This window comes from Rhineura floridana, chromosome 2 (genome assembly GCF_030035675.1).
Source record: "Rhineura floridana isolate rRhiFlo1 chromosome 2, rRhiFlo1.hap2, whole genome shotgun sequence".
NCBI classification, from domain to species: domain Eukaryota; kingdom Metazoa; phylum Chordata; class Lepidosauria; order Squamata; family Rhineuridae; genus Rhineura; species Rhineura floridana.
In genome coordinates, this window is record NC_084481.1 from 102,743,396 (window position 1) to 102,762,167 (window position 18,772).

An 18,772-nucleotide genomic window follows, 5' to 3' on the forward strand; every position below is an offset into this window, starting at 1 on the left:
GTAAGAGTCTTTACTAGGCAAAGACATTAGACACAGTTCTCTCTTCACAGACATTTCCCCCACTCTCTGAGACACAGCAAGCATCCCTTATCTACTTCCCAGCCAGCTGCTGACCTTGGCAAACCTGGCGCTCTGTTCTTTCAGCTTAACCCTTCTGCTTCAGGTTTCTCTCTCTCTGCTAAAAATCCTGTCTGTGAGTCTCACAGCATGCTTCACTGACCAACAGCCCCCACCTGAGACTCGCAGATTACAAAACTATTCATTATTACATTTCTACAACATTAACTTTTCATTACAATACATTTCAGTACATGGTTTGTTTTCTTACAGTTTCTATTTACATTTTCAGTTCAGTTCTTGTATCTTTATTTCTTTATTTACACAGATTTCACAGATTCATGTTTGTTCACTTTCATTTGATAATACATTTACATTTCATTCTTCAATACAATACTTCCACATTAGATCCATTGTTTCTTTGTCTATTGGTCCTTCTTTTTCCCATTCTACTGGAATTTCATCTGTCTCATCATTTTTATGTTGTGTAACATTAAATGTGAATCTCTGAGGCGGTTGACCTTTCGTTTTTCTCTCTGACCTTCTAACATTATCTATTTCCATTTCTTCCTCACTCTCTATTTTACTTGGACCTGCACCTGTGTCTGCACTGGTACTTGGCATTTCTGTATCTTGCATTGCCATGTCTTCACTTCTCAGTCTTTTTACAGTACGTTTGCCACCGTGTATTAGATCAGTCAATGCAGTTTTTAATGGAATTTGCTGTCCAAAAGGAACATCAGCTGCTTCCTGCTTGTTTGCACTATCTAGGATCACTGTTTGACTGTCTCTCCAAGGTTTATCTATCACCTTTATGTTTCTGCTTAACACTACTTGTTGTTTCTCAGGCAACCAAACTCTATAATATGAATTCTGAAATCCCAAAATGCGTCCTGCTTGAGCTCTTGACTGTTTTGCAGCATGTACCCAGCATTTTGCCCCAAAACGTTCTATGTGTTTCACCCTGGGTTTTCTTCCAGTCAGCTTCTCATAGGGAGACATGCCTATTGTTCTGTGCATGAGACGGTTCTGAATGTATGTAGTGTACAGAATACATTCACCCCAATAAGTGTTATTCATATCAGCATCTGCTAGCATTGCTCTCAATGAATCCTGCAATGACCGGTTCCTCCTCTCTGCCGTTCCGTTGGAGGATGGGCTGAAGGGAGCAGTGAGACTTTGTATTATTCCCTTCTTTTCCAAATATGTTTGAAATGAATTACTGGTAAATTCACCACCTCTATCTGTTCTGATATTCTTGATAACAACCCCATATTGTGTTTCTGTTCTCTGTATGAATGTCTTTAATTTCTCTTCTGCTTCACTTTTCTTTTTCAATAAGAACACATGTGTAAATCTGGAGAAATCATCCACAATCACTAAATAAAACCTTGCTCCACCTTTTGAGCACTGAAAAGGTCCAGCCAAATCCACATGTATGAGCTGATAAGGTCCAGTGGTTGTACTTTCACAGCTCTTATTTACCGGAGTCACAGTCATTTTTGTTTTATAACATACCTCACACTCATCCACATGCTCACAATGTGTTAACTTCAAATCTTGACTATGTTTTGGGGTGTTTTGTATCTTTTCGAAATGTGCATGTGCCAGTTTTCTGTGCCATTCATGGAAACAATTAACATGTTTATCTTTATTAACTCCTATCCAGGCACACATGGGTTTATCAAGATTGCACTCAACCATGAACATTTGATTCTGTAATTTCCCTTGCATGCATATTTCACCATCTTTTCTCACAAAACATCTATCCCCTTCAAATGTAATTTTGCAACCTATTTGTGCCAATTTTCTCACTGATAGAATGTTATATTTTAAACCAGACACCCGTAATACATCTGTTAATATTCCCAAATTACCCATCTTCAGCGTGCCTCTTGCAATCGCGTCCTGAGTCGATCCGTCAGCCAGATAAAGCTTCTCCTGCGTCGGCTTTGAAGTGTAAAATAAACTAGAGTCTGTGATTAGGCAATTAGACGCTCCACTGTCAAGAAGCCACTTAGAGTTAATGAGTTTATTGTCCTCCTTAGAAACAAAGTTCACGCTTGTTCTCTGACTTTCAAAGCCCCTGTTATTCCTCTTCTTTAAACAATGTCTCTGTATATGTCCACGTGACCCACAAAAATAACATATTTTAGTCTCTTGCCTGCTTCCTTGAGTTTGTTGTTGCTCAGTCACAGTCACAGTCTCTTTTATCTCTGTTTTCTTATTTCCTTGTCTTCTATTCCACTCTTGTTGAAGTTTCTGTTCTACAAAGTCCAAATTCAGATGTCCGTCAGGTAAAGTTTCCAGACTCGAGACCAGCACATCCCATTTTTGATTAAATGAAGATAACAGGATATAAACCATCTGAATGTCACTATGATGCACTCCTCTATCTTGCAGCTCAGCATTTAATCTCCGAAATTCAGCCAGATGCTCTGTCATAGTCACTTCATCTGTAAAACGCATCTGATAAAGTTTCCGTGCTAAACACAGCCTGCTCCCTGCAGTTTGCTGTACATGAGCGGCTTTTAGCTTTTCCCACATCTGATTAGCTGTCGGCTCATTACTCACCAGCAACAGTTGAGAATCAGACAGCCCCAGAGTAATAAAAGCCTTCGCTTTCTTGTCTTTCTTCAACCACGCTGCTGAAGGAGCTGCCGGAGGGGGGTTTTCTACGACATCATTCAACTCTTCTTTGATCAGAACTGCTCTCATTCTCCATTTCCAGCTGGAGTAGTTTACAGCACTCAGTCTCTCCATCGGCATCCCGGATAACAGGTTTACAGCCATGTTGCCCACTCTTACTTGCCTCATTCTTGCACTTTGTTTCTCTCTGCAACAACGCCACGTCAACAGCTCTCGAACCCGCTACCATGTATGATAAGCTGGGCCCATAACCCCTGTTGCGTGTGTGCGTGTATAGATCATACAAGGATGGAATCCAAGAGCCATTTAGAACAGGAATAAGATAGGCCAGGCAAGTTTCTTGTAAGAGTCTTTACTAGGCAAAGACATTAGACACAGTTCTCTCTTCACAGACATTTCCCCCACTCTCTGAGACACAGCAAGCATCCCTTATCTACTTCCCAGCCAGCTGCTGACTTTGGCAAACCTGGCGCTCTGTTCTTTCAGCTTAACCCTTCTGCTTCAGGTTTCTCTCTCTCTGCTAAAAACCCTGTCTGTGAGTCTCACAGCATGCTTCACTGACCAACAGTGTACCCCCAGTTACTTATTTTTTCCTGTGTGTTTTTGTCTGCTTAGGTTTTGGATGGATGCCCTCCCATGTTCCCTGCGCACAGCAGAAGCTCTGGGCCGGCAGGACACAGTGGCACCTCATAGGGGACACCCTCCCCTTTCCTGGGGTATATGATTTGTCCTGGCCCAGAGCAGATTTTGGGGTGTGTACCCCCAGTTACTTATTTTTTTCTGCGTGTTTTTGTCCAGTTCGATTTTGCATAGATGCCCTCCCATGTTCCCTGCGCCCAGCAGAAGCTCTGGGCCGGGCAGGACGCAGTGGCATTTCATAGGGGACACCCTCCCCTTTCCTGGGGTATATGATTTGTCCTGGCCCAGAGCAGATTTTGGGGCGTGTACCCCCAGTTACTTATTTTTTTCTGCGTGTTTTTGTCTGCTTTGGTTTTGGATAGATGCCCTCCCATGTTCCCTGCGCACAGCAGAAGCTCTGGGCCAGGCGGGACGCAGTGGCACCTCGTAGGGGACACCCTCCCCTTTCCTGGGATATATGATTTGTCCTGGCCCAGAGCAGATTTGGGGGTGTGTACCCCCAGTTACTTTTTTATGCATGTTTTTGTTCAGTTCGATTTTGCATAGATGCCCTCCCATGTGCCCTGCACCCAGCAGAAGCTCTGGACTGGGCGGGACGCAGTGGCATCTCGTAGGGGACACCCTCCCCTTTCCTGGGGTATATGATTTGCCCTGGCCCAGAGCAGATGTGGGGGCGTGTACCCCCAGTTACTTATTTTTTCCTGTTTTTGTCTGCTTAGGTTTTGGATAGATGCCCTGCCATGTGCCCTGCGCCCAGCGCCCAGCAGAAGCTCTGGGCTGGGCGGGACGCAGTGGCATCACGTAGGGGACACCCTCCCCTTTCCTGGGGTATATGATTTGTCCAGGCCCAGAGCAGATTTGGGGGCGTGTACCCCCAGTTACTTATTTTTTTCTGTGTGTTTTTGTCTGCTTTGGTTTTGGATAGATGCCCTCCCATGTGCCCTGCGCCCAGCAGAAGCTCATGGCCGGGCGGGACGCAGTGGCACCTCATAGGGGACACCCTCCCCTTTCCTGGGATATGTGATTTGTCCTGGCCCAGAGCAGATTTGGGGGTGTGTACCCCCAGTTACTTATTTTTTTATGCGTGTTGTTGTCCAGTTCGATTTTGCATAGATGTCCTCCCATGTGCCCTGCGCCCAGCAGAAGCTCTGGGCCGGGCGGGACGCAGTGGTATCTCGTAGGGGACACCCTCCCCTTTCCTGGGGTATATGATTTGTCCTGGCCCAGAGCAGATGTGGGGGCGTGTACCCCCAGTTACTTATTTTTTCCTGTGTGTTTTTGTCTGCTTAGGTTTTGGATAGATGCCCTGCCATGTGCCCTGCGCCCAGCGCCCAGCAGAAGCTCTGGGCTGGGCGGGACGCAGTGGCATCACGTAGGGGACACCCTCCCCTTTCCTGGGGTATATGATTTGTCCTGGCCCAGAGCAGATTTGGGGGCGTGTACCCCCAGTTACTTATTTTTTTCTGTGTGTTTTTGTCTGCTTTGGTTTTGGATAGATGCCCTCCCATGTGCCCTGCGCCCAGCAGAAGCTCATGGCCGGGCGGGACGCAGTGGCACCTCATAGGGGACACCCTCCCCTTTCCTGGGATATGTGATTTGTCCTGGCCCAGAGCAGATTTGGGGGTGTGTACCCCCAGTTACTTATTTTTTTATGCGTGTTGTTGTCCAGTTCGATTTTGCATAGATGTCCTCCCATGTGCCCTGCGCCCAGCAGAAGCTCTGGGCCGGGCGGGACGCAGTGGTATCTCGTAGGGGACACCCTCCCCTTTCCTGGGGTATATGATTTGTCCTGGCCCAGAGCAGATGTGGGGGCGTGTACCCCCAGTTACTTATTTTTTCCTGTGTGTTTTTGTCTGCTTAGGTTTTGGATAGATGCCCTGCCATGTGCCCTGCGCCCAGCAGAAGCTCTGGGCCGCGTGGGACGCAGTGGCATCTCGTAGGGGACACCCTCCCCTTTCCTGGGGTATATGATTTGTCCTGGCCCAGAGCAGATGTGGGGGCGTGTACCCCCAGTTACTTGTTTTTTCCTGTGTGTTTTTGTCTGCTTAGGTTTTGGATAGATGCCCTCCCATGTTCCCTGCTCCCAGCAGAAGCTCATGGCTGGGCGGGACGCAGTGGCACCTCGTAGGGGACACCCTCCCCTTTCCTGGGATATATGATTTGTCCTGGTCCAGAGCAGATTTTGGGGCGTGTACCCCCAGTTACTTATTTTTCATGATTTTATGACATCATTATGTATTTATGATAATATCAGAATCCTGATGATTTTGATTGTATAAATTTATTGTCAGTCTTGACAGGGAGAGTCTCCTGATTACAGCAATATATCATACAAGGTACCCCATTATTTATTTTGGGGTTCAGGGGCATGTTAAATTTGGATTGACGTTGCTGTAGCTGTCAACTTTTCTTCTTTGTTAGTGATTGAAATTTCACACAAATAAGGATCTGGGAACTGGGAACTAGGAACCAACTTCAGCATCGTCACCCAATGAGCTTCATGGCTGTGTGGGGATTCAAACCCTGGTCTCCCAGGCTGTAGTCCAACACTCTAACCACTAGGCCACACTATCCTCCCATATATGAAGACCTTTCATGGGCACCCTACTCTGCATATACCTGGCTTCAGTTAACAGTGCGTGGCAGCAGCTCTCCTGGGTTTCAGGCAGGGAGAGTCTCCCCGTCCTCTCTGGGGACACCAGGGATCGAACCTGGGACCTTCTTCTCTACTGAATAACCATAGCAGGACACAAGGCTCATGGAGCAGGGCGATAAGGTTCTAAGACTGGCTTCGGCCCCGTTGAGCCCCTGCGAACCGAAGCACTGGCTATTCTCCTCCCTGCAAGCGAGCAAACATGGCAGCAAGATTAAAGGCAGGGCAAATTAATTTCTTATAAAACAATGAATGGAAATGGTCTGCCTTCAAGTCGATTCCGACTTATGGGCAACCCTATGAATAGGGTTTTCATGGTAAGCAGCATTCAGAGGGGGTTTACCATTGCCTTCCTCTGAGGCTGAGAGGCAGTGACTGGCCCAAGGTCACTCAGTGAGCTTCACGGCTGTGTGGGGATTCGAACCCTGTAGTCCAACACCTTAACCACTACACCACACCGGCTCTCCTATAAAACAATACTATCCTTTTTTTGTTTTTTGCAACAGCGTTCAAAGTGGAGTAACAAAAATAAAATGCGTATTTAAAAAAATCCGTTTACAGCACAAAACCAAACCAGCAGTAAAAGCGATAGCAGCTTCGCAGAAATACGCTCCAGCCCAACGATACAAGATCCCCGGTAGAGAAGGCCAGGGTCGAGGGGAGCAGGGGAACATCCCCACCGGAAAAGTTACAAAAGTCAACACCAACCCTTAGCAACCTTGTGCAAGTGGCTCGACCCCTCCCTCACCGTCCTCCTCCCTTTACAGGCGGCGGGGGACGAGGAGAAGGGAGAGCCGGCATTCAGAGATCAGCTCCGCGAAACCGGTTCAGACGATGCTTTTCAACGCCGGTTTGGGACCACGCGCAAAACGAAACGCAACCGACCAGCAGAACCCACCCTGGCGCACGCGTAGAGGGAGTCAAGCATTTTACCGCAAAGTGCGCAGGCCGCCTTTCTGTTCCGTGGCTTGGTGGCTGCGCTGCCACGCCCGTCGCTCCTCGCTGTGATTCCTCGCATGGCGAACAGGCTGTTTTTCTCGGCGACTTTTATATCTTCCCCATAGAGGGGAAAGTCGCGCACAGAGCCCGGAGGCTGGGCAGATGGTGACGCAGCGGGCAGCAGCCGCGGAGCATTTACAAGGAGGCGCCTTCCTTCCCCTCCCAGGTTGCTGCGCTCCCGTAACCTCTCATCGTCCTGTGCAAACCCTTCTCCCCCACCGCCTTTCCTTCTTTGGTAGATCACGCTCCCGTGCAGAAGTTCCCCCCCCTCCAAAAAAAACCTTGCCATGAGCGGTGATTTATATTTGTTTATGTTTTTCAGGCACGCATCTTCGTGCCTCCGGAGCAGAGGAAAAGTAACTACAATAAAACACAATCTTCAGTGACTAATACATTTATTATGATAATAAACTTTTATTTCCTCTAGTGGCCTACTCTTTTCCAAGAAAAAGGCCCATGTGAAAATGCTGAATTACAACATGGCTATTGTGATAAAAGCCAAAGTTACCCCATATTTCTGAGACCATGTGATTGATAGACATAGGCTCCAGACGAGCAAGAGACATACACATTAAAATCTGCCCTGTGATTTCAGGAGTAGCAGGGCACCACGTCCTGTTCTTTCAGCTTATTTTATTAACCACAAAGTTTGTTCCAGTCTGTTTTAGCCTGCTTTGTCCTAGACAGTGTGCCTCTGTGGTTTTGCAAAAGTATTTCTGCATGCTTGTTTGTACCATATAGCCTCTGTGGTTATGCAAAGTGCTAAGTTCTTATCTATGCAAAGAACTATCTCCATGGATACCATGACGTGTCTATGAGGTTGAGACCACTAGGCAAAGTTTATAATGTAAACGGTATAAAAGTGACTTGCCTCTTCTTTTCGGGACTGCAGTCTCATTTCAGAGACTGGTGTCTTAGTTCTGAACTAATAAACTGCTGATACTTTACTCCCTGTCGAATGGCTGTTATTTGCAGTACCTACAAAAAGATCCCAAAAGGAATATTTTCTCTTACGTCACTATCAAGAAGTTTGATTTTATCTGTTTGAGCTTGAATTGAGACAAGGGCTTTAGTACTTAAGCAGTGCTAAAATGGTTCTGTAATTGCCAGTTACTCTTGTGAATGTAGAGGTTCGAGTGTCAGACTAAGACCTGGAGACCTGGGTTCAAATGCCCACTCAGCCATGGTCCTCACTGGGTGACATGGGCCAATTGCTGACTCTCAGCCAACCTACCTCACAGGATTGTTGTGAGGATTAATATGGAGATAAGGACAACCATGTGCATCACCATGAGCTGCTTGGGAAGGTGGCATATAAAATGTAATGATATTTCTTTTGGATACATTTTAAGCTTTGCTATTGTCGCAAATTGCAGCCATCTAAACTCACTATTCACATTTTGTCCCCTCTCCATGTAGAGTAGGGATGGGGAATCTGCGGCCCTCCAGATGTTGCTGGACTCATTTCAGCTCCAGCCAGCATTCCCAGGAGTCAGTCCCCCTTTTATGTGGGCTGAAGAACTGCAATCTTGCAGCAGCTTCCTGTCTGACCCTCTCTCCTGTTCTTTGCACCACCCAGGACCTGAGAGTACTGGAGGGGAATGAACTGGGAGATTCAGGAGTGAGGTTGCTGAGGGAGGGGCTGAAACACCCAAACTGCAGACTAAAGAAAACAGAGTGAGTGGTTAAAAATGTAAATTACGATAAAATTATTTGACAAATAAAAATTCCTCCCACAGTCACATCTCTAGGAGAAGGAGCTAAAGCAGAGGTGGCTATTGCCCTCCAGATGTGGTCAAACTCTAACTCCCATCAGCCCCAGCCGGCATAGCCAGTGATCAGACATAAGAAGTGTTGTGGACCACAATATCTGGACGGCACCAGGTTCCCCTTCCCTGACATAGAGGATAACATGGAGAATACTAGTGCAGTGCCAGCCAAGGGTAGCCCCTCATGGAGCTGGTGAAGAGGACACTAACTATTGCCATAATAAATCAGCTAGTCATACTCCTCTAGTTGTTTTTGCTGCAACAAATACAGCTCCAGAAATATCTTCCCTCTGTTAGATCCTGTGGAAGAAAACTTAGACACCTTTAGCAGGTAGTAAGCCCTGCTATGTGTGACTTTACTGCCATTTAGTCGTACAGAAGACTAGGTTGTAAGGACTTTGGATAGAATAAAAGACCAGCTTATAATAGAAGAGAAGCCCACCTCTGCATGGAAACAGAAAAAAAATCACTCATCTTTGCTAGGCAAGATAAATAATTAGCACGCACAAAAGAAAAAGTGCACAGTCAGGTGCACATGAGGGAATAAATACTGAGAGCCTGTGATGCCTTGGAAGACAAGTGGAGAGCACAGTCTGTGGCAATTAGGATTTCTCAAATGATATGTAACTCAACACACAAGTAGATTGCAATTTGTAAAACAGTTTGGGGGGAAAGGGGAAGGAGGGATGGAGAGTAGGCTAACAGAACCTTATGAAACTAAAGAAACAAATGGTCTTGTGTTATGGTTTATTTCTAGGCCTCCTTTTGATCCAAAAGGCCCCCAAAGCAGCTTACAAAGAATACACAAATACAAAATACCAGGAAAAAACAATTTATAAAAAATTAAGACAACAAAACCGTAACATTTTTAAAAAAGCAACAACAGCTAAAAACCAAATACATTCGTCTTCTTGGTTAAGGGTAGCCCCAGAAATGTGTCAGAAAGAGCAGGAGTGAGGGGGCAAGGCAGGCGGAGACTCATGTGCCCCCTTAAAGACCAACACATTTATTATGGTATAAGCTTTTGTAGACTAGAGTCCACTTCAGATGCACGAAATGCAGAGCTTGGAAGATTACTTTTAAAAAGTAATAAATTACAGTTACAATTACATGGCCCAAAAAGTAGTAATTACTGTTACAATTGCTCTGAAAGTAACTGGTTACTTTACTTTTTCTCAAAAGGAATCACTATAATTACATTTCAGTTACTTTTTTTAAAAAACACCTACAAGGTGCTGGCCTTGACTGCTGCACATCTTAATCGCCTAAAACAACATTAAAATTAAACACACACACACAGAGGGTAGTAGAATAATGTGAAGTGTGCCCCCATCTCTTCCCTATCTTGCAAGATCCCGCCAGTCAGAGTGGAAGTAAGCAGGTCGATAGCGCAATTAAAAAATATCCTATTTGGATAATTTTTGCACACTGAATAACCCTGCCTGGGCCAGTCTAACCTATTAGCTCACAGGGTTGTTGTGAGAATAAAATGAAGGGGGGGCAAGCCATGTACAATGAATTGAGGTAGGATTTGAAGATGATGATCATAGAATCATAGAATAGTAGAGTTGGAAGGGGCCTACACTTGTACAAGTGTATAGAACACAGCTTGTACCTTAGTTCAGTGCAATGTGTGAACAAGCTTTCAAAGTTATTGTTTTACGTGGCAAACAAGACCAATGCATGGCTTTTAATGTAGGACAAGTTTCCCCAACCTGGTGTCTTCCAAATGTCGTTGGACTCCCAACTCCCATCAGCCCCAGTGAAAGCATGGCCAATGGTCAGGGATGATGGCAGGTAGAATTCCAAAAAATCTGGAGGGTGTCAGATTGGGGAAAGATGATTTAGGATGATATACAGAGCTGTTTTATGCAAAGTCAGACCAAGTCACACCATTGGTCCATCTAGCAACATACTGTTCACCCCATCTAGTCCAGCATCCTGGTCTCACAGTGGCCAACCAGGATGGGGAAGGCGGGTGAGAGTGTCAGGCAAGGACTAGGAACAGCTGGGAAAAAATCCCCACTCATTGATGATACTCACTGGCCAGTCACTGTCTCTCTGGTTAATCTACCTCACAGGATTGTTGAGAGGATAAGAGGCAGAAGGGTGACCTATATATGCTGCCTTAAGCTTTTTGGAGTAAAGGTGAAACATAGATGCAATACATACATATTTTTAAATTATTATCATTATCATCATCATCATCATCATTTTATTTGTATGCCGCCTTTCCACATAAAATTGTGCTCAAGGCGGCTTACAACAAGGTGAACAAAAATACATCTCAAAAACAATTGCAAAAACAATTTCCTAATAACAAAAAATAATAAAACAGGGACATAAATATAAGCAAAAACAACTTTTCAACATTATGAAATGTATTATGAAATACAATATTAATTGTATTTATATGAAAGTGTCTCAAATAAACTTACAAAAGTAAGATAATAGAAACAACATAAGAAACATTCAAAATCAAATTACAAAAACACAAATTAACCCCCCTAAAATAAATATATAATAATAATAATAATAATAATAATAATAATAATAATAATAATAATAATAATAATAAATTTATTAGTCGCCCATCTAGCTGGATGTCCAGCCACTCTGGGTGACGTACAAGATAAAAACAATACATTAAAACATTAACATTTAAAACCATAACAATAAAAACCTAACCCACCCCAAAAGCCTGCCTGAAGAGCCAGGTCTTCAAGGCCCAGTTTATGCAAAGCCTGAAGAACTTGCTTCATCCCATTTCCCTATTGCTAACATCCCTCAAAGGTGGGATGTTAGTCGACCTTTATAATGAACAGCAATTACCTACCTTCATGGCACTGCTAACATAGATCACTAATACAAACATTTCAAAGTAAGGTACAGCATACTTAAAAACAAATATACACAATAAAACAATAAAATAATATGTCCCCTAGGTTGAAACAAAACACCATCCCTTTCCACTATCAGTCTGTCCCCTCATCAGCAGTCAGCAAGACAACAACAATAATAATATTACAGTGTGTTATGGTTATGGTTTTGTGGGCCCCAAGCTACTTGTTGAACTTGTGCACACATCGAGTTTGTTGTTGTTATGTTGTTATGTGCCTTCAAGTCAACTAAGACTTATGGCGACCCTATCAATCAGCGACCTCCAAGAGCATCTGTCACGAACCACCCTGTTCAGATCTTGTAAGTTCAGGTCTGTGGCTTCCTTTATGGAATCAATCCATCTCTTGTTTGGCCTTCTGTTTTTCCCAGCTTTATTATCTTTCCAATGAATCACGTCTTCTCATTATGTGTCCAGAGTATGATAACCTCAGTTTCATCATTTTAGCTTCTAGTGATAGTTCTGGTTTATTTTTTTCTAACAGCATTTATTAGCAACACACTGGCTCATAATTTATATATGGTTACTTTGATACATTTGTGATGCTTTGTGGTCCACTATGATAAAGTTACATTTAAACAGCTAATGTTCTTCAGTTGTTACATTTAAATAAAATAAATGTTGTGTCACAGTATCACAATGGAATTAATGAAAAAGGATCATGTTTTGAAAACCATTAGCCATCCATCTTCTTCCTCCTCTGCCCAGAATCCTTGGCAGTTTGTTTTTTTGGCTTGCTGTGATGTCTTCTTATGGAGAAGTACCTCCTCCATGCATGATAAATGCTCTTCCAAACTCTTCCCTGTTAAAATAAAATTTTGTGTTATTTAGAAAACAAAACCAACAAGGTGAGTTACAGCTGATGTTAAGCTTAGTATTAGCTGCTAGATTATATATCGGGCAGCACTGGCAATTAGCAGAATCACCAAACACCATAGAATGGCTAAGTCTGGAAGATTACTTTATTAACAAAGCGTACACATTTCTCATACAAAATGCACAAAATTACAAATAAAGACCATTTTTCAATAAGCTTGTTAACTATTGGAATGGTAAATTTCAGGATAATGTATAACCATATGCCTTCTTTTCTATGATATGAAGAATTTGCCTCATGTGTTCATATGTAGTATCAGCCCACTAGCATCAAGTCAATATAAATGTAACCTTCAAGTCTGCTTTATTCATCATAACTTTATTATCATCATCTTATGTCTAGGTTCTTTATCAATAACTTGATTGTTATCATCTCATCTTTAGGTTCTTGTTCCAGGAATGTTTCATTTATTATTTTTTGGAAATATCTATAAATGTAAGAGTGCTCAACTAGGACCTGAAAGGTCAGGGTTCAAATCCACACTCAGCCATAACATTCACTGGGTGACTTTGAGCCAGTCAGTCTCTCAGCCTGACCTACCTCACAGGGTTGTTGTGAGGATAAAGTATGGTGGGGGAGAACCATGTATGCCACTTTGAGTTCCTTGGAGGAAAGGTGGGATCTACATGTAACAATAAATTAATTAATAAATGTTACTCATTTTTATTATTTTGAGATAACAATAAAAAAAGATTGAGGTTGGGTCAGCCTTTGAGGTCAATCCAAATGCACCTATAACTTCCACAAACCTACAGTTGTATAGTCCATAGCAATCTTGATCCCCTGCACTGCAGCAACGATATCTCCAGGAGATGACTCAATCTGTGATGCAGAGGATGCTGGTACTGTGATTTCTGCAGATTGTATGTGTGTGGGAAAGATTGGTGGGGGGAGGCAATCCAAGTCTCTAATTCCCCTTTTTAAAACAAACATTTTATTGTTTTTTTCCCTTTACAGTTATCGTCAAACAGAGCAGCAGCATTCTTTCTTCATATATCAGTTATAAACATAACAATAAAATAAAATTCAACCAAACCAAACAGCAACAGAATCTCAAGGCAAGTGCAGCGAAGTTCAGAGAGGGAAAACATCAGATATTGTGTGATAGAGACAAGATAAAGCAACAAACTAAAAAGTCTCATAAAGTCAATGTTTTTGTTCACACCTGTGTCCATATCCCTCTAATCCCTTGTACCTTAAAGAACTAGTTCCTTTAAGGCACAGTGCATATTGTGGGCATTGTGCAATGTTTAAGATACAAACCTTGAACCTCAGTTCTCTCTTCTGCTGTCTTCCTCGTCTGTTCCTGCAGGCCTAGGTTGTCTTTGGTATGCAGCTAGGAAAGAACAAGGGCACTTGTTAAAACTGTATTAATGAGGCATATTAGTGATCTCTGTGGACTCATATTTCATAACTCTGACTGCAGCGCATACAAGGAGGCCACAATTCTGTCCAATTCAGCCTCACAGTCCACACGCATAACAAGCGGTCAAAGTTTGTGATGGAGGGAGGCTGTCACACAGAAGTGCTCCACGAGCCTCAGAGTCAACCTTGAGACATTTCAATTTGAAGCAAGCCTAGGTTCCATTTCTGGCATACCCAGAGGTAGAAAAGGATCTTTCCACACACACTGCTTCTTAAAAATGAGCATGGTTGGAAAGGGCGTTGCTCCACATTACTCAACTGTGCTGCATTCCAGGAGATCAAGAAGCCTAACCACCTCCTTTACCTGCCAGTATGTCTCTCACCTAGACGCTGTTATGCAGAGGAGTGAAAATAATTCTGATTTTAAATGAAAAGTTGAGAGGGGTTTTTTTATTAACCCCCCCTGCGCAGATGACCAAGCACAAGTTCACTCTACTCTTTTAGTACAAACGGACATGGGAATATTATGACCACATACCGTCATAGTAGCAAAGAAATGTTCTGCCAGCAAAGTGGTAAGAAAATATTTATTAATAAACTTTAATACAGAAAACATAGCATATGTGCACACTTGGAAATGCAACAAAGGACATATGGAGTGAGTGTCCACTAGATGTGGGTACATGTCTCTCACAGTATGTGCCTATGCAGCCAGCCATGAAAAAGTCTGCAAGATTGCCTGCTGTAATGAGTTTGCGCGACACTTTTGTGATAAGATCATGAACATCCGCCGGGACCTTGACTCCATTATTGTAGCAGTTGATCCTAATGAGGTGTCCAGAGCACAGTCTTGTCCTGTTTTATTGGATGAGTTTCAGTTGGTACAGCTCGAGGATGTGGACAAGGTGCTTGGACAGGTGCGGGCGACCACTTCTGCTCTGGATCCTTGCCCCTCATGGCTAATAAAAGCTAGCAGGAATGGAACAGCCGGCTGGGCCAAGGAGGTGATTAATGCCTCTTTACGAGAGGGAGTGGTCCCACCCTGCCTGAAACAGGCGGTGGTGAGACCGCTCCTAAAAAAATCCTCCTTGGACCCTGATAATTTGGACAACTATAGGCCAGTAGCAAATGTCCCATTCCTGGGCAAGGTTCTAGAGCGTGTGGTCGCTCGCCAACTCCAGGCTCTCTTGGATGAAACTGATTATCTAGACCCATTTCAATCGGGCTTTCGGCCGGGGTTTGGTACAGAAACGGCCTTGGTCACCCTGTATGATGACCTCTGTCGGGAGAAAGACAGAGGGAGTGTAACTCTGTTGGTTCTCCTTGATCTCTCAGCGGCGTTTGATACCATCGACCATGGTATCCTTCTGGAGCGACTTACGGATTTAGGAGTGGGAGGCACTGCTTGGCGGTGGCTCTGCTCCTATCTCGGGAATCGTCTCCAGAAGGTGATGCTGGGGGAACATTACTCGAGTCCCTGGGTACTCCAATATGGGGTCCCGCAGGGTTCAGTTCTGTCCCCCATGCTTTTTAATATCTATATGAAGCCGCTGGGTGAGGTCATCAGGAGTTTTGGAGTGCGTTTCCAGCAATATGCTGATGATACGCAGCTCTACTACTCCTTTTCATCTTCCTCAGGTGAGGCTGTTGATGTACTAGACCGCTGCCTGGCCGCGATAATGGGCTGGATGAGAGCTAATAAACTGAAACTCAATCCTAACAAGACTGAGATGCTGTTGGTGGGAGGACCCTCTGCCCAGATGGTTGACGTTCGACCTGTCCTAGATGGGGTTACACTCCCCCTAAAGGAACAGGTACGTAGTTTGGGGGTCTTATTAGATCCGCTCCTGTCACTTGAGGCTCAGGTAGCCTCGGTGGCACGGAATGCATTCTACCAGCTCCGGCTGGTAGCCCAACTACGACCCTATCTGAGCAAGGAGCATCTTGCCTCAGTTATCCATGCTATGGTAACCTCTAGATTGGACTACTGTAATGCACTCTACGTGGGGCTACCTATGAAGATGGTTCGGAAACTTCAGCTAGTGCAAAATGCTGCGGCCAGAGTTCTCACTGGGACAAAGAAATTTGACCATATAACACCTGTCCTGGCGCAGCTGCACTGGCTACCGATATGTTTCCGGGCCAGATTCAAAGTGTTGGTTCTTACCTATAAAGCCCTAAACGGCATTGGACCGCAATACCTGATGGAGCGCCTCTCTCGCTATGTACCTACCCGTTCACTACGCTCGACGTCGAAGGCCCTTCTCCGGGTCCCAACCCATAAAGAGGCCCGGAGATCAACAACTAGATCTAGGGCCTTCTCGGTGGTGGCCCCCGAACTATGGAATGCCCTCCCAGACGAGATACGCCTGGCGCCTTCTCTGTTATCTTTTCGGCACCAGGTAAAAACTTACCTTTTCGCCCAGGCTTTTTAAATTTTGTAAATTTTTAAATATTTTAATTTAACATTCTAAACTTAATATGATCTTAATTTATAAATCTCAATGGCAATTTTATTAATGTTTTATAATTGTACTATATATATATTTTTTTTTTCCACACTTGCTCATATTTTAATTGTGATTTTATTTGTTGTACACCGCCCTGAGAGCTTTCTGCTATAGGGCGGTCTAGAAATGTAATTAAATAAATAAATAAATAAGATGTTTCTAATCTTCTGGTCCTCATTTAAATTGATGTCATTTGGAACATTATCATCATCAGTGATAATGGCAACACAGGGCTAACCCTTTCAATGCCCTGTAACATTCATGACCTTTGGACTCACATACTGTATGTTGTGCAATACTGCGCGTGCAGTTACTACCACTGCCGCATTTCCCTCTCACCTTTAAGTGTGCAATAAGACATCACCATCTTAAGATGTCACAAGGCACTTTCCATTACATTCCTTGTTTATTGTCATCATCATCATAATTAAATTTATATCCTGTCCTTCCCCCCAAGGATTGCAGTGATTAATGTTTCTCTATGTGCAGAGCTTGGAAAAATTACTTTTTTGAACTACAACTCCCATCAGGCCAATCCAGTGGCTGTGCTGGCTGGGGCTGATGGCAGTTGTAGTTTAAAAAAGTAATTTTTCCAAGCTCTGTCTATGTGATACACAAAGACTTCATGAACCATTTGCACAGGGATATGAGCTATCTGCCACAAGAGGGTGTCCCAGCCACTTTGAAGGAAGCAGCTGCAAGATTACTTCTGAAGAAACTTTCCCTGAACCTGGACGATTTTACCGACTACCAACTAGGCAAAAATCTTCCTGTCCAACATACTAGAATGGGTGGTGGCTTTTTAGCTCTACTTGTCCCTGAACAACACTGATCCAATTTCAATCTGGATCTCAGGCTGGTTTGGAGGTATAATTGCGTTGATTGCCCAGTTTGATCTCCTTATTTGGTAAAGAGACAGAGGATGTTTTTATTATTGTATCATGGATTACTGTATTCTTCTGGGTCACCTGTCTAAGATGGAAATTAAGACACTATGCTCTAGTGGCTTCACTCCTGTCTGATGGAATGGTTTCAAAAACTGATACTGGAGAACGACTTCTTACCCCATGGCATCCCATCTGCTTCCCCTCCCACTTGCTATTTATGATCTTTTTGAAACCAGTAGGAGAGCTCGTCTAGATATTTCAGGGAAAATGCCATCAGTATGCAGATTATACACAACTCTGCTTCGCCAACTGTGGCAGTGCATGCACCAAGTAATGAGCTGGAAGACAGCTAATATTCCAGACAAAATGGATGTTGATAGGTGATGCAACTAGACCTGGAGATGGTATTTGACCTGTTCTGGGTGTGGTCACACTCTCTTTTATAGACCAGGTTCACAGTTTCATTTTCAAGACAACCGCGCCTGCCATTCGTGACTTGAAATGAGACACGTTATTTGCCTAGACTGGACTCCCTGGACCACCAATCAAGCAGAAAACACCCAGTGTGGCATTTGGAGGCATCTCTCAAGGCAGCAGTTAGCTAACAAATTTACTATGGCATACTGTGAACTCTAATTCCCCCCTTCCAAAAAAAAAAAAAAAAAAGCTTCCGTCATGGTGCCACAAGGTCATTTCAGGTGATCTGTCCAAAAACAACATTTCAATTATTTCACGGGAATTCTACTGTTGCATTAACTTTTCCCCTTTATTTGCTGAGCTCCTCACTTTGGTGACTGACTCACAGAGCGCCAATGGGGGATTCCCTCTCTCTGCAAATACCAGTTTTTAACTGAGGGCCAGACTTACACGTTTTCAACCATCCAGACGCAGCTGGGAGGGGGGAATTTAGTGGGTCTGACTCCCAAGTTAAGAAGTGAAATTGACGTATATGGTAGCAAAGGGGAGGAAAACCGTCAGGATACTACAGTGAAGTTCAGGACAGCCCTTTTCGATGCCGTCTCATGTTTCTTATGCTCAGATAACTAGGGAAAGAGCAGGGGCATCACTAAGGGGGTGTGGGGGGTGCGGGCCACACCCAGGTGACACCATGAGAGGGGTGACACCCAAAGCTGCCCCGCCCCTAGGCACTGGGAAGGTCAGCCGAGTGGCCCATTCCTCCCCAACCCAGCTGCTTAGCTAGTCGGCGGTCCAGCTCCAGGGGCCTGGGGGGAGTCCGGGGCTAAGGAGGAGCCGGCCCAGCCTGGGCTGGCCTGGCCTGGGCTGGCCTGGCCTGGGCTGGCCTCCTCCACTACCGCCTCTTCATGGCTCCTGCTGAGGCTGCCAGGCTGCATGGGCGCCGTCTCAGGAGCAGGCGGGGCCAGGCGTGGTTGCTAGGAGACGGCACTCGAGCAGCCTGGCAGCCTCAGCAGGAGCTGTGAAGAGGCGGTGGCAGTGGAGGCCAGGCCAG

General features: G+C 44.4%; 1 protein-coding gene across 1 annotated transcript in view; it reads right to left on the bottom strand.

The window, feature by feature from the left end:
* LOC133377971 (uncharacterized) overlaps nt 1-7,209 on the bottom strand; it is a 95,801-nt gene extending 88,592 nt beyond the window's left edge. Inside the window, exon 1 of the mRNA XM_061612758.1 lies at nt 6,932-7,209. The gene's annotated coding sequence lies outside the window, so the exon portion shown is untranslated. The remainder of the gene's footprint in view (nt 1-6,931) is intronic.
* Between the last annotated feature and the right edge of the window lie 11,563 nt (nt 7,210-18,772).